This window comes from Nilaparvata lugens, chromosome 1 (genome assembly GCF_014356525.2).
Source record: "Nilaparvata lugens isolate BPH chromosome 1, ASM1435652v1, whole genome shotgun sequence".
In the NCBI taxonomy this organism is placed as follows: domain Eukaryota; kingdom Metazoa; phylum Arthropoda; class Insecta; order Hemiptera; family Delphacidae; genus Nilaparvata; species Nilaparvata lugens.
The window spans coordinates 73,922,172-73,937,264 of NC_052504.1; the positions used below are offsets into that span (position 1 = coordinate 73,922,172).

The 15,093-nt window shown below is 33.4% G+C and overlaps 1 long non-coding RNA gene across 1 annotated transcript; it reads right to left on the reverse strand.

The window, feature by feature from the left end:
• Window positions 1–8,745: 8,745 nt before the first annotated feature.
• Window positions 8,746–14,804, reverse strand: LOC120354824. The gene is made up of 3 exons (XR_005573226.1): window positions 14,725–14,804; window positions 10,159–10,406; window positions 8,746–8,985 (listed from the first exon to the last, which is right to left on the reverse strand). It is a non-coding gene; the product is annotated as an uncharacterized LOC120354824 (long non-coding RNA).
• Between the last annotated feature and the right edge of the window lie 289 nt (window positions 14,805–15,093).

The window sequence follows — 15,093 nt, forward strand, 5'->3', positions numbered from 1 at the left end:
AGGGCTGGGCCCACCAGTTATAAGTCAATTTTGGCACAGCCAAATGCCTATGTTGGTGCACCTCAAATAGAATGTACTCTATAACTGTATCTTACAGCACATAGTGATATTCATGTGTAGTATTGTTGCTTTTATATCATCCTGGGTGCACCCTCCCAGCTCAACATGCAACCAATGATCGACCTCATTGTGTTGGTGCATGCAAGTATGCTAATACTGTAAATGCATTTATTAAGTGTATGTGTGCCTGCGTTGAATGATATCATTATTATTAGCATTATTATATCGAGTTATATTTTCTGGATTATTAACTACTGTAATTGTTCTGTTATAAAAAATTGTCTTTGTTGCAAACTTGTCATTTTGTTGGAGTTTAGCTTATCTTTAAATAATTGACACCGTTTTGGACTGAACCCCCGAACAATAACTTTCATGAATTTCTTCATATCTGACCCATCTATCCTGATGGTTTTTGCCGAAGTTTATTGAAATTCAATTCGAACCAAAAGTTTAGTTTCAGTTTGATCAATAATAATCATTCCATAATTCGCTGTTGGGAAACTGATTTTCAGTAGTATTATCAGTTATAATGGATATAATTGTATTCCAATCTTATAATGGTGTATTCCAATATTCAGTGTATTCCAATAAAACAGTGTATTACAATGTTATAATGGAATACATGAACTGGATGACTGGAGTAGGCTGCATAGGAATAAATTTTCACGCTTCTCACAAGAAATGGAATTTAACTCAATAATTCAAATAGAAAACAATAAATAGGCCTACAACACAGTGATTGTCATTGATCCAGGATGGATGGAGATTGAAGTAGTATTCTAAGTTGAAAGTATAAATCCATCCAAATATTATCATTTCATGAATAATATAATAATGCATTTGGCCCAAAATAAACTGATGTTAAATGTAAGTGCCTTTATGAAGCTTCAGTGATTTTAGTTCTTTGTTTATGTTCTGTTCGGTATATAGTTATATAAATGCGGTTCTACATGTATGATACGAGATTAGATGATATTACTCCTGAATAGTGAAGAGCGAGCATATAGGACAGTACATAATAGAGTAAAGCATGTGGGCATATAGACAACATATGACGCGTATGACCGCACAAAGGACTGGCATGTCCTTGACGAGAATTCGGCCGTATCAAGATGCATATCAAATCAAAATTATATTATTCGGCTTGGTTTCGAATCTGATTGCCTCTCATTAAAGTCGTAATTTGTTTTAGTCCGCTCACTTTGATCGTAATTGGACTGCGTTTTCCCATTTCTCTCCATCTATGTACGACACTAACTGCAATTCGTCATACTGTACTGGTACTAGTACTAGGACCGCGATTCCATTACAACAAATCCCCGACACATGTGAAAAGCAATTTTACCTCACGATTAATATAGACTATAAGATGAGTTGGTTTAATAGAGCAATAATTATTATAGATAGATAGAGGAATAGAATATCACATGTAAGAGCAACAAATATGATAGAAATTCGAGTTGAGTTATTGTGAAGTCCATACAAAAATTTCATTAACCAAAAATTTCCAAGAACACGAGTAACTTTTCTTTTTCACTAATTGGAATAGTTTGAGCATGTGATTGAGTAGGCAGCTTACAACATGTTTTGAGTTTCTCGAATAGCCTGGGATATCCTTAGTTTCTCGAATAGCGAGCGTGATACAGCTCGAAAAATCGCATAAGAGACAATTACTTAATCAACGGAGCCTTCGGTTATGATGGTCTATAGGCTAGACAATTTGAAGTGCAGCCGATCTGAGAAACTTCCCTATCAGGGAGAAACTCCTCTCAATAAGCAATTTCCGTACAATCATACAACTATAATACAAACACTTTAACAAATTTCATTTCTTGCAAATAATACTTTCAGCTGACAGAATTCTATTCTTGAAATAAATTTCAAATGATTGGAGATAACTGACAGAATTGATATTACTGGAACCGGAAAAGGCTCAATGTATGAAGATTGAATGTTTAGATTTTCGGTTCCCTTTGATGTGAATACTGTCATTGCATGACAGTTGTGTCATGATTACCATTTGTGTCCATACTACTGAGACAGACAGCCGAATACTTGATTCCATCTTTTAATTAATTATGCAGTTTATTCATTAGTAAAATCATACTCAACTTCTGAGTCTATTGTTCTTAGTTACACAAGAATATAAAAGTTCTCCTTTATGTTAGTATGAGAACCTTACAAGGAAACTTCTAAGTTATACGTGTTACTAATCTATAGATGGCAAACGAATTGATAGAAGACAAAAAGACAAAAATATTTTACTAAATATCAGTAGTCTTTGTAATAAAGAAATAAATCTGTACTGAATCTGTCAACTATTCCTGTTTCAAAGAGTATCATGGGAAGTGTATTATCATCACAGTGATAATTGATGGAAATGTAATAAAATACCACAGACCACAGACATAGTTTCAAAGCAGAACATGGAATATTAATAGGATAGTAATGAAGAGAGAATCTGATAAATTCACTTCTTTGAAAATTAAATCACAGCGGCAACAATGCAAGAAGCATGGGACTAACGATTTCAAATTTACAATAATTATATGGCATGTTTATAATATCCAATTTGAATTCTATTTTATTATAAGAAATGAGAGTCACTTTTGTTTTAGCCTTTTATCTTTAAAGTTTCCAACCAAATTTTATGTTGAGATTTATAAGAAGGAATGTAAAAAGTTGTTGAATTATTATTCATTTTTAAGCCATGTACTTTCATTTTTCATTTTGCAGCGGATATTCATGCTTGACTGGAAAATAGTGAAGTCATGCACAAACAGTTGGTATGAAATACGAGGACGACTACTGTGTTTTGAGCCGATCGTCCCAAACAGCAGCCGATATTTGCAGATGTTCCGTTCCATGCTTTACTTTATATGGCAGAGAGGACTATGACCCCATCGAAAGAAACTTATTAGTTCATAAAGCAAGAAACAGCAGCAGCTAGAAACAGGCGCAGTTGGTAGGCTCAGCTCCGGGGTTAAGATCAAGGGGTCAGCAAACTTATTTCTAAACCGACTTCTCAGCATTTTGAGTTTCGATTTCTCACACTCTGCTTAGTGGAATGACTGAGCTCACTCTATACATAGCACGTTTCAACTAGAGTTTGTCTCTCTCTCTCTATGAAATACAGGTATCATCCATCTGAAAAATAAATGTCACGCTTCTCACTATTTATTACTGTATAATGTTGAAGATTGATAGTTCAATTCAACGTAGTATCTTACGTCTAGTCTCATCAGAGAATTATTAAAAACATTGGACATTGCAAAATTGTATCATAACAGACAATATATCGATAAGATGATAATGATCGAAATCTTATTGAAGACCTTCTAAAGTTGAAGTCTGGTTAGAATCATGGATTAACCATTTGATAGTATTTACGTTAGTTTAGTCTTGTATGCGTAATGCCATGATTTTTTACTCATATCAGTCAGCCTTCTATATAACATCATCATTTCATAAAAGAGTCTTCTGCATTCCATATCCCTGATACTGGATGAAATACATCATTTTCACATTCAATCATTTCAAAAATCTATGCTTGAGTCTTTCAATAATGAATAATTTATTTATTTATAATTGGTGAATTTGTAATAGATAATAGCTCTAGAATAAAAGTTACTTCGAACAATTCTGATTTCAACTATTCAGTGTAGGTACAGATTTTCCCCCTCACCTATCAAAAACTAGTAGCTCTGTGAACAGTAGACCTCACGTAGTTTTCTCATCCACAAGTATCTGATGTCACCTGTTCTAGTTGATACAGTTGAGTCACAATTCACAGTTGAATCATAATTTACTCATAAAAACTGGTATTTATTTTCTCCAAGATTAAAAATTCACTCATGTTAATAAACTCAGTTCACGTTTGAATTTGTATCCCATATGATAATCTATCCAGTTCCGTGATAATCTGATAAATCAGACTTAGAAGGATTTCCATCTGATAAAAATATTTCTCAACTATTTTGAAATTAATTTTTTTCAATCAAGAATATTATAATTTCTTCAGCATTATTTACGTAGTTCATTTAATCATTTTTTCATTCTCAATCACCCATTAAATTTTTTTTTCAGATGTCAGAATATTGATACTGATGGGCACGCATCATGAGAAATATTGAAACCCTACCTTATAGAAATAGACACGGCCAGACAACTGTGTAATGCATGCAATGAATAATCCACTTGTAAGCTGATTGATTATGAATAATTCTATAGTCAAAGTAGATGATATATATAGTGATATCAGAGAATGAAGGAATTCCTTTTCTTTTCATATTATCCTAAAATGAAGAATTTCAAAAAACCTTGTGTATATATCAACGCGCAGTTGAAAAATGAATATTCCTGCCAAATCTCATCGAATTCTATCAACGCGTTTGGCCGTACATACAGACAGACAAAAGAAAATCCTAGTGAAAACATAGACGCTCGTTCAATAAAGAGAACCCTGCGTGATCCATGGGAGGTATTTGGTTTTGGTTGTTACAACATTAACAATCTATGATAAACAGTTATAAATCTATGATAAACAGTTATCAATCTATGATGAACAGTTACCAATCTATGATAAACAGTTATCAGATCAACTGTTTATCAGAGATTGATAATGGTGTGATAACCGAAACAGGTTTCATGTTTATCAACAAATCTGTGGGTACACGAATTTTAGTTTTTTATTCAGTATAGATCTATTAATATAACTATCACAATATCACCTTCACAACTACTCAGAGAGTAGAAGAAGATATAAGATAAATTTGATGTTTGTAATGAGTAACAATCTTTACAAACTTGGAATAAGCTTGACTACTGAAAATATAATACAACTCACGGGTGCCCACAATTGAAGAAATGCCGTTGACATTCTTAAGCTGCGTTTACACCTAAGTTATTAGCAAAATGTTAATAACTTAATCCTTATAGATTCTATTAGATTGAACATAACTTATCATGCACATGATGAACATATGTGTTTGTCAATTTCCGTTCAATCAAATAGAATCTATAAGAATTAAGTTATTAACATTTTGTTAATAACTTTGGTGTAAACCCAGCTTAAAAGGCTCCAAACCGAATCTTGGATATCATTGGTATCTAGCATTACTTGTACAGCCCAAGTGTGAGAAATACGATATTGAACCAAGCAATAGCTGGCCAATAAAATGAACTGAGCTAGAAGGTGATTTGCAAATCTACGAGTATAAAGTGGTTGTTTCCATTTCAAATGACCATGGCAGAGTCCAGATTGTTAAAGTCGTGATGTAACGTACGACATCTTCTCTCTGTACAAGAGTCAAATAGTTCGAATCACCTCGAATTCTATCAACTTTGGATATTAATTCAAATATGTGTCATTGCCGTTGCGGTTTCAAATTAATATCCTCTGTGGATAATTGAGTTTACTGTCAAGAATACAATTCGATTTTACTGAATTTCTTCATTACTTAGATCGGGGTATTCAGTATTCAGATTCAAGCAAATTAAATCCAATGAGAAGTACATTAGTACCAATATTTAACTTCACTCTGACCCCGGTTTCATAACAACGAATTCTTGTTACGAAACTATATAGTGAGCTTTTCATCATTCATAAGCATTGATACAGTTGATGCTGAGGCAGTGATACAGATTTTCTTTGCTTCAATCCTCAATCATCAGGCCTATTTTTTTATCTCTTTTATCATTTTTTTCAAGTTACCCTTACTTCTATATCCTTCTATCTATATCCTTCTTCCATTCTATCCATCACACCTCACCATGAAGGCTTTTACATTTTCATTTGTATTATTTTTGAATTTTGATTTGTGTGTGTGTGTGTTTTGTATTGTATTGAATAATCTATTTTTACTTATTCATTTTTTTAAATAATTCAATTATTAGAGCGAGAATAGACCACTTCAACATTCGGGTTTGAGTCTTTCATACGATCACAGAATAATATAAATATACTGTGAAAAGGTAATTTCAAGTGCTCTAAAATGAACTATAAAGTGGATATTAGAAATAAGTAATTGATCTTGTGAAGGGATTCATACTGAGACATTGTATTCAGTACTGTATACAAAAAGGACTTCGATTATATTATGTGATATTATTATTCTGTAAATAAGTACTGTGTATAGCTCCCCTTTACCTTTCCCTACGACACAGCTTGTTATGGATGGATACTTCCTTATTTTCAAGTATCGAGGTAAATTAATGTAATATTAATATATTCTCAGTCTACAGCTTGTTGGTTGAAATTTTTGATATGCTGTTGATGATAACTTCAACTGGGAAAAATAGCTTGATTGCAGACTCACAAAAAGCAAATTTGACAGTGAATTTTAATGAAAATCACGCTTCATGACTCCATTATAAGTTCACGCTTGCCTGAGTGGTGTTTCGTTTACACTTGATAGCCCAACTACCTATTCTTTTTCAGGTGCAAATGTCTTTATCAAAGTGTTGAAGAATAATAATTTTGTGCAAAATTATGAACAAGTGATTAATTAGAATGATAAATGTAACTAACATCATCATGTCATAATGTTATTCCAGCGTGAGAAACAATCTTTTTTTTCAGGCCCCAGACATTATGTGCTATTGCAATGGATCATTATGAGAGATGCTTGAACCTACTTTTGAAGGTGGCTCTGAACCATAAGGAAGTAACTTTGAAGATCATAACTGCATTTTAGCAGATCTGTCCTCAAGTAGACACACCCTTTTAACAAGAGAAACGTTATTTCGGCGCTCATCTGTGTTAAGCAGACGGTTATTTATCATTTTGAAGTTTTCAAATTGTTGAACCAGTCCAAAGAATGTGAGCTGTGACCAGTAAGAGATCAACCAAAATAAACGTCGGATAAATGAATCAATCAATGATTATATGGGTTCCATCATTTAATTGCGAAATTCTCACTCCTCATCTGAAACGATAGGTCAAGTATTGATACCCCATCATGATGAAAACAAGCTGTGGGCTGTCCATAGTGGAGATAATGATAAAAATCGACGGTTTTCTATAGCTCACTTTTCTGTGCATTCCAAACAATAATATGACATGAAAAAATATAGAATAACACTGTATGGAGATTTACCTCTGTTAAACCTCATTACAAAAAAGTTCATCATAATATTCACCCTAGACCGAATTACAGTTATGGTCTTGCAAACCACAAGCTAGGTCTGTTATTCCCAACTACTGTGCACTGAGAGAAAACAAATACTTATAACATTCTTATGTACAATTCTTAACATTATAACATTCTTATGTAGCCAACTTATAGTTCAGACTACTTACATTCACGTTTTTCTCCCACATAAATCAACCTAATTTCCATTTGTAAAATAAAAAAGGAAATAATTACATAACAACTCATAGTTTGAATAAGTGATGACATTTAGTAAACTTTCATAAATAGAGTCATATGAATTAATTAATGACAGAGTTGTCTATGACCTATGATTCAATAAAATAATTTCGATATCTTGTTAACTGTTCTATTTAGAAGGAACAACGCTGATGAACGAAGATCCACCTCAACAATTAAAAAGCTTCTATAGTTTAAACATGATTTTTCAAAAAATTACACTTAATTTGAAAAATGGTCAAAAACATTATTACAGCCACAGCCAGTGGAACAAAGCAGTTCACGGAAACAAAGCCGCAAAGCAGAGTAGCAATGGGAACACGAGAGCGATCTGGTGGCAATTACAGTAACTATGAGCGCGCTCTTTGTGTGTCACAGTGACCTACTTATGAGAGATGCAGCGGCAGTGCAGAGTGCAGTAACCAAGGTCAGTGCATTCACGACTCAAAACTGGTGCGCTGCTGCATTCGATGCATTTCAAATGCATCGCGATGCAACACTCCCCTCTCCAACTCCTCTTGCCATTCTATCAAACCCTCCCAACTTTATGGACCCAGCTAGACCTTGGTGTCGTCAAACAACGACTACGCACTGTAGTCAGAGCATTTCCGTCATCAAATTTTCATAGATGTGAATTTTAAATCTGAGTGACTTCTTCGTTCATTCAAATTAGATTAATTTTGTCTCTACTCATGATTTGACGATTCTTGAGTTATCATTGTTCATAAGTAACTACAATAAATATATCGATACAGCAATTCCCACAGCTCTGCAATAATTTCAAATACCTAAGCCAATCATTTGGAATTCGTACTAAAGAAGAACTTAACTCCTTTTTGGATAATTAAAAATTTTTCATGTTATTTCAGTATTTATTTCCCAAACTTGTCACTAATTTTAGGTAGGCCTGAGCAAAAGAGATTCACTTGAAATCATGTCAGGATGAAAGGAAGCAAGTCAGTATGAGAAAGATTAGAGGATCAGACATCATGGATACAGAAACTCCAATGTAAGAATGCATGAAAATAAAAATAGCATTGCAAATAATATATTCAAAATATGATTCTTTAGTTACATCATGGAATTAGAGCATTCTAGCGAATATATTTTTCAGTATTCTTTCTGTATCAATAAGCTAGAATAATGAAGAGGAATTCAAATAATGATGGAAGAATTTTCATATTTTTCTTTGAATTACTTCAATAATTTTATTTGTTATTCCTTTGAAATTATACTCATCACAATAAATCATATTGTACGATAAAATAATACAGGATTACAAAAACATTTTTTTGGAGAAGCTTTTTATTTATCAATTGTATTATAAACAATATGATAATCAACTATTATCGTTTAAAATGGTTATTTGGTGCTAAAATAATAATGCACATTACTCTTCATTCATCATTGACAAAATAATTCGTGAACGTGATAGAAGAGTAGAACAGTAATCGTCGGAAAGTGTGAGCCTCTTCTTCAATAGATCCCAAAAGAATTTCACCAGTTAGAAAGTTGAAGAGTTGAAAAGTTTGTGAAGAATTGGCGAAATATTTGGCTGAAAAAAAGGCATGAAGACAGGTTAGAAAGTCATAATAGAAGTGTGAGTTGAGTTAGGCTAAAGCAACTTTCTAAAAGTTCAGTAGCTGTAATCGTGTAGCAAAATGTGAATTGACCGAAAAAATACATCATAAATTCGTTTGATGCAAATTATTTCTTATCAAATTTATTGACACAAATTCCGTGGATAATGATATACGAGAATTGAATGAAATGTGTTCACTTGGAATCAACATAAAACATTCGTTTATCATGAATCAATGAATTTTTTATAGTTCACTTTCATAATCATTTATACATTTTTATTATACTAGGTACTTATATCTATATATAGTAAACTCATATTTAATACCACTCATATTCGAATTGGATTTATACAATTTACACTATATAGAAAATTTATACGATAATATTGATATACAAAATCATACATCTGGATATTGAAAAATCGAAGTATCATTTTTTAAACACTTTATCTTATTACTCACGACATGTTTAGACATATTAATGCCATTTTCAAGTAACTCTCACAAGAAAGTTAAAAACATACATATTTTACTTATTAATCGGAGCCCACCTAACACCATCATTCACCTTCTGTAACATGACATAGTCAGGAGCGAAATTGAATTCTTATCACCCAAATTTGTGAAAATAATTGATTTTTTTTATTAAAATAATATCTATTAAGTAGCCTAATATCAACTAAATGAGTCCTCCTTAGAAATGAATGGAAGAAACTGCTGAACACCTAATTAATCGGGGTTATAATATATTTTCCACATCAACACAATAATCTATATTTAATGCTTTTATTATCAGGTAAATTGAGTTTATCAATTATTTCAACTGATTTCAAATCATAACTGACTAGTGATCATTAAAACATAGCTGAGAAGACAGACATTTACTAGGAAAATAATAATTGCACATGCTACATGCGACAAGCTATAAAAGTAATATGCTGGTCTATGATAGCTTCAGTTAAAATTAATAAATTCCTTGCCTTCAGTACAAGTAAGATCTCAGTACACTCTAGCCTACAGCCTAAACAAGTGTGTGATAGATGCAGGCATGTTCTAGATCTGTTCATGTTAGTTGCCCATTGACATTGAATGTATCATTATGTAATGCAGTGATGATATTATTTGTAATTGATAGGTATACTCACGGAACCTTCCTGGGTGTAACAGTATTATTACTGCATCAAACAGTTGAAAGGTGCTGAATGACTTGCCAAGTCATGCTCTTTTAACTCAGTTCAGTGAAATGTGCAAGTCATACGATTTGATGGAAGTCAATTTTCCATCTCTTATCAATCTTCTGATATTGATACAGTTGTCCTCCATATAGTTCTGCGGGCAATTGCAATACAGTTGTACCCCGTACAATTACAGGAGAAACAACATTGTTTTTATTCTGAAAAACAAAACTCGGACAATTAGAATCAATTTAGACATTCTTTTCCACTAATTTTAAATGATTGCCACAAATTGAATTCATTTTATGATTGACTGTGGGAACGAGTGCCAACATACATTTTGAATTATGCAGTATTGTATGAGCAGTGGCATCATTCTCAGGAGGTGAGGGCCCGAATTGGAAAGGCAAGTGAAGCATTTCATAACTATTAAATGAACAGAATTATACAAAAAATTTCAAATTAGGTACACAGGCTCAGCTGAGGTATTCAAATGTTGTATATAATTAGAAGGGTTTTGAAATAACGCTAAAAAACCGCTCAAAATTGGTGATTTTTCAGCGTTCTTTCAGCCTCTTCTGAGATCTTCAAGAACTAATTGAATGAAATGTTCAAATTTGGTACATAAGTCATAAGTTCAGCTAAGGTGGATTGTTGTATAAGGTGTTTTAGTGAAAGGGCTTTAAAACTACGCCAAGTAGTTTCACACCTTTATCAAGAGTAGATAAACAGAAAATGTTCAAATCTGGTACATATTTTCAGCTAGATTCTGGAAATTTTGCGTTAGGAGGGCTTCGAAATTCTGCTGATGATACGCTCGAGATCGGCGTCTTTCTGCTTTTTCGCAGTTTTATTTGAAGTAATTGGTGATTTTGAATTTCAATATTTGATATAGAGATGTCAGTAGGTGTACGAATGTGCAAATGTACTGTGTAATTAATACAGTGTACAAATATTGGTGTTTTCCAAGCGTTCTCAGCTTTTTTGAGAACAAATGAACAGTAGAAAACGTTTGGATCAGAGCATAGAATAAGAAAATCTTTTTTTTTCTTCACAAAGAATGAGAATTTTTGATCAGAGGTTCAGCTAGAGTCTAGAGAGGTCTTCAAGATTATACAAAAGGGGTTTCGGGAAAGGCTGAACTACTGAACTTGATAATCCAAACGCGATACAAAGGTTTTATTTGGATGATGACTGTACTAAAATTAAGAAGGATCCTCTTTTACAGTTTTTTAATGCGTTCTTCTAGATCTTTCAAGAATTTTGGAACTTGAAAGGGTGAATATATGAATGCTTTATAAGTTTAGGACATTATTTGTTTCAAATAACTAGACAGAAGAAATACAATAATTCTCATAACTTAATAACTTGTTCGTGAGAAATGATATTCATATTCAAAAAAGACAGACATTTTTTCAACTTTGGGCTACTAAACATAGTTAATATCAACGTTTCCGAGGACCAATGGATAGGAAACGTTCATATTCGTACAGTGGCTCAGCTAGTCCCTAAAAATGTTTTGTGGAGAGTGCTTCAAAAGTTCGTCAGCATTACGACAAAAATCGACGTTTTCCAGCGTTTTTCCACATTGTCACAGTCAATTGGTGAGTGAATCCAGCCTGAAAGTTTGTATCTGAATATTTGTCGCGAAGAAGCAACATCGAATGAAGAATGAAGCGAGGCTGCTGTTCTCAATTCTGCTCGGGTCCTGGCTAGACGGATAAGGCAAGCGAAGCGAGCCTGCCGGTTAGTTATAAATAATTCCCAGTTATGACAGTTTTAATCCATTGTCGATGGTGATTTTTAATTGAAATTCCCTTTCAATATTCAATTGAGAATCCATTTTCAATTGATATAGTTCCAATTGAAACTCAAGGTTCAATCAAAAAAGTTGATCTGTAATGTCTCAACCAAATCTTTCATAAATAGCATGAAAAATTACAAGTTTGCCGCTACATTTTCTCGTGACTAATTTTTGGTTTAGCACATTGAAAAAAGTCGCATCGCTTCACATTATTTCCCAGATCATTCCCGATTCCCCCTCCCGCCACGATTTCGTGTGGTTGAACTCGCAAAGAGCAAGATAACTATGATTAGGCTATTTCTTCCTCGTTCTACAGAGTAGCATTCACATAAAATTAGCTGAAATTTCAAATCTATCATGCCGTAGATTATCATCTACGTCTGAAAAACGTGCAGTCCATTATTGTAATCAACTTTTTCGTACTCTGTACTTTCCTCCATATCAATCACACTTTGGTATCGGATTCAAATCTTCTTGAAATTGGGCTGCTTTGAAGAAACATCAAATCATCATGAATTATCTGTTTATAAAATGTGAACGGAACGGAGTAGCTCGAAAACCTGTACAAGTTGATGAACTTATCATCCTGATCTTCTTGTACATTTCACAAACTATGCTCCAAGTCACTGTACAACATCACATGAATTATATTTGTATGATTATTATCATAATGATATATGTTATATTTCTATTTAGTTATTGTAACACAACATAATGTATTTTTACATGATATGTGAAGTATGTATTCCTTGAAATGTTAAATTGCAAACTACTGTATTATTAATCATAGAATGTGTATGTTTTCGTCATAGAATATAAAGTGTATTACTCTTGAATTCAAAATCGATCATCGCTTTATTGCAATTATTATAGTTTTACCATGGTTGCAATTATGATATTTTATATTGTGATGAAAGTGACTTATTTCTTGAAGTATTCTCCATTTCATCATTCAAAACTTCGAATTTCCACCTCCACCTACTCTTAATTTCCAAAATTGGAAAATGCATATTGGAAATTCTTGAAGCATTCTCCATTTCATGATTCAAGAACTAGAATTTCCCCTTTTTCCCACTTCCAAAATTGAAAAAAAAACTGGATTAATTTGATCTAGCGTTGAGATTTCGGTTACATTGCCTCTTGCCCAATCACCGATGCCTGTTGCCTTCCCACGTTCGTAATGCTACTCTTAAATCGCTCCAAAAGAGACACACAAAATATGCAAATCACTCCAACTTCAAACAGCAGAGTAGAGGTACAACCAAAGTGATGTTCCTCTTCACTATCGTTTCTCTCTTTCTCACTCTCCACTTCCTCACACAAATTCCGCTCACTGAATCTTCTTTCTCTATTTCCAATCCCAATTGAACGTTTTCGTTGAGGTGAGGCGTGGGACGCATTAAAATTAACAGCCCACATTATTTTCGTGTGCTTTATTAACAGTCGTTTTCTCACAAACACACATTTCCATGCTCAGTTCCCAAACTGCATATATTTCCAAACTGAAATTTGCATCTGAGAATGGATTGACCAGATGTCCTCTCAAAAACATGGAGGAAAGCAGATATCGTCAGTAAATATTGAAAATATGCATGCTATGATCAGTAGTGGAATAAAGTAGACTTGTACAGTACATTAAAATACTGTTTATATGCCGAACAAAACGCATAAACAATGAGCACAATAAAGCTAGCGAGAATGAAGGTAGGATCGAATGATCTTCGAGAATAGTCAAGTAGAATATTACAAATAAAATAGGAAATCAATAAAGAAATAGTTTTGAAATCGTGCTACACAGCATACGTAGTTTTCAATAACAACAATACATTTCCAGTGTATCATTCCCATCTATAGTATGGGAATATACACCGGTTGTATGGTTTCTATCGGAATCTGATATCTAATTAAAATAAGTTCCTACTGTTAAATTACGACTTCACTATCAAAAATAAGTGTTCCAAGCCCCCACACATTTTTCTACATTATTTATTCACGAATACAGTTTGGTTACTCGCGATAACACTGTCTCATAAATTAAAAGCTCCACCCACGAATGTTTCTCTATAAACACTTTCGAATTGAGTGTCTGCTTCATACTGACACCGCATAAAAGTGGATTTAGAGAATAATCAGTTTTCATACACACAAGACCTTGCATTTTCTTCGTGAACTTCCGCAAATGATACAATTGATTTCGTGGAAGCTGTTTCTCTATCAATCAAACAAATATTTATTATTTAAAAATAATTGAACAGGTAATTAGTGGGAAATGATCGGTTCTCTGCAGGAATAGGAACAGCATGGTCATGTTTGTTGAGACAACAAGGTAGTTTCAATTGATTAAAATTATTTATTGTGAATGGATATAGAACAGGTACACTATTTCAGTTTCATTTCATGTTATAGACAGTGTTTTATTAGTGACTTCAGTTTTGGCATCGTGATAATTATAATTATAAGAGATTGAATTATTCAATCGTGTCCGTTCACTGTGTAAATCCAAATACGTAATAATACTGGTAGAGCTAATACGGTTTAAAAGACCGTATTAATTGTGATTTATTCAGAAACAAAATTCTATTTTTTCTTGATAAACCAAATAATTTTTCCCTATTCAAGATAGGAAACGATGAACACGAGCACTGATCAGATCGCACTTCCGAAAATGATAGCTAAAAGAATTGGAGATTACATCTTATAACTTATCTGTTTTCTACTGATTTCTATTCTACCATTCTACTCCCGATAAAGCCGAGAAACTGCTGAACCCTTCAAGAGAAACCGCACTGTGTCTCGTACTGGGAACTCAAAGGAACAGACGGATACAGAAAGAGACATGGAGGAGGGCTTCGTTTTTGAACAGTGCCGCTGAAATAGAAGGAATGCGGTCCTTGTGAACAGTCGAAGGAAGAGGATGTTGGCAGCAGGAGAAGAGGAAGAGACCACCAGAAGAAGGAGATGAAGCAGAAGAAAACGAAGAGAGTGATGAAGAAGAAGTTGGTGGAAGGAAAGAAAAAGGAAAAGGAAGAAGCTGCTGCAGGCGAGAGACTTCACTAACCTTGGTCAACTTGCGGCGAGTTTGGTTGGTCGGTTTTGGGGGG